This window comes from Cannabis sativa, chromosome 4, assembly GCF_029168945.1.
Source record: "Cannabis sativa cultivar Pink pepper isolate KNU-18-1 chromosome 4, ASM2916894v1, whole genome shotgun sequence".
Taxonomy (NCBI): Eukaryota; Viridiplantae; Streptophyta; class Magnoliopsida; order Rosales; family Cannabaceae; genus Cannabis; species Cannabis sativa.
This window is the reverse complement of record NC_083604.1, coordinates 1,958,148-1,960,353: the sequence shown is the minus strand read 5'-3', so window position 1 is coordinate 1,960,353 and position 2,206 is coordinate 1,958,148.

Below are 2,206 nucleotides of genomic sequence, written 5' to 3'. Positions count from 1 at the left end.
TATCTCGTGCGGGAAAGGAGGTCTTGTTGAAATCTATTGCTCAAGTCTTGCCGAGTTATGCTATGAATGTTTTCCTCTTGCCATCTGACACTTGCAAGGAGTTAGAGCGGCTTATGGCCAAGTTCTGGTGGCACTCAGATTCAAGTAGCGATAAAGGTATTAATTGGATGAGCTGGGAGCGGTTGTGTCGCCATAAACATGCAGGGGGATTGGGATTTCGAAGCTTGAGAGACTTTAATTTGGCTCTTTTGGGGAAGCAATATTGGCGATTGTTGGTTAATGCTAATTCTTTGGTTAGTAGGCTTTATAAGGCTAAATATTATGTTATTGGAAATCTGTTTTCTGCTGTATTGGAGACAATCTTAGTTTCATTTGGCGTAGTATTCTTGAAGCAAAAGATCTTATCCACGTCTGTGCTCAACGAACAATTGCTAATGGGAAAAATATATCCATTCTTAATGAATCATGGCTTCCACATAATTCAAACAACTATGTTGTCTCACGGCACCCTGCTCTTGTGAATAAGTCGGTCAGCTGCCTCTTTCAAGTCGGTACTCGCGCGTGGGATGAGGATGTTTTGAGGGACCTGTTTGTTGCCTGTGATCAGGACCTTATTTTGTCCATTCAGCTTAGTGATTCGGCCGCGAATGATGGTTGGAGTTGGCAACTTGAGACTTGTGGGAATTATTCGGTTAAAAGTGCATATAAATTCTTGGAAGAATCTAAGGTTGCTTGGTGCCGAGATGCCAATACTGATTTTTGGAAGCGGCTTTGGTCATTAAAAATTCCTCCTAAGATCAGTAATTTTTTATGGCGAGCTGCTTCGGGTGTGCTTCCAACTTGTTTTCAACTCCAAAAGCGTCAGGTTCCTGTTAATGTCGACTGGCAGTACTGAAACTATTCAACATGCGTTGGTGGAATACTCATTTGCAAAGGCTGCTTGGCATCGCAGCGTAGTGGATGTCGGGGCTGGGGCTGGAACGTTCAGCAGCTGGTTGTTGGGAATTTTCACCAGGGGCACGAAATTGAAATGGAGGAAGTGGCGATGGTGAGTTGGGCTATTTGGCGTGCGCGGAATGACTTTGTTTGGCAAAAGAAGAGTTGGCTTGCTTCAAATATTGTAACATCAGCTAGAAACATGCTTGATCAATAAAAATTCGCTCAGGAAAGGAAGGGTCTTTCGTTGTCTCCTTTGGATGATGGGGGGCAGACCTGTGAGCGTTAGATTGCACCTGTGTTAAACAGGATTAAAGTTAATGTTGATGGGGCTTTATTTGAACAAGAGGGGCGTTTGGAGTGGGCTGTGTAGCTCGAGATCATCATGGCACCATGGTAGAAGCTTTCAAGAAGGGAAAGGTTGGGTATGTCCAACCCGAAATTGCTGAGATCATAGGCATCAAAGAAGCTTTGAGTTGGATTGCGACTCATCCCTGGGACAATGTAGTGTTAGAAACGGATAGTTTGGTGTGCCCAAGCAGTCCAAAGTAAAGTTGTTATGTCTTCACAGTTTGGTCTTATTGTTCAAGATGTTAGGAATTTGCTTTTGGCTTTATCTTTTGTTAAGTTATGTTTTGTTAAACGATCTGCAAACAAGTTGGCTCATTGCTTGGCAGGAGACTCTTGTTCCTCTACAGGTTGTATGCTTCAGTTGGAGGGTTGTTCTTCTGAAGTGCGTTCTATTATTTTGAACGAGTTTATTAATTAATAAATCTCCTGATTTATTCAAAAAAAACTACACAAATAATTATATATGATAAACAATTTTATTTTTATTTTATCCATTAAAAATCATAATAATATTTATTATTAATCATACATATCTACAAATGAAAACTATTAACTATTCACAATTCACAAAATTCAGGTACTTTATAATATTGAGCAATGTCATTAAACACCATTAAACACAGTACTTTAAACTTTTTACAGGTAGTGGTTCATGATTGATTAGCAATATATCTAAAAGTTAAGTTATATAAGACTTGATACTTAATTAGTCAAAAAGAATACTAATACAGTAGAACCTCTATTTAAGAATACTCTATTCAAGAATAACCTCTAATTTGTTATAAAAAAATCAAGTCCCAATTTGGGCCACTTATAAATAAGAATAACCTCTAAATTGTAATTAGTTATACATTTTTTAAGTTCCGTATTAACAAAATATACCTCTATATAAGAATAATTACATCTTAATAAAATATAT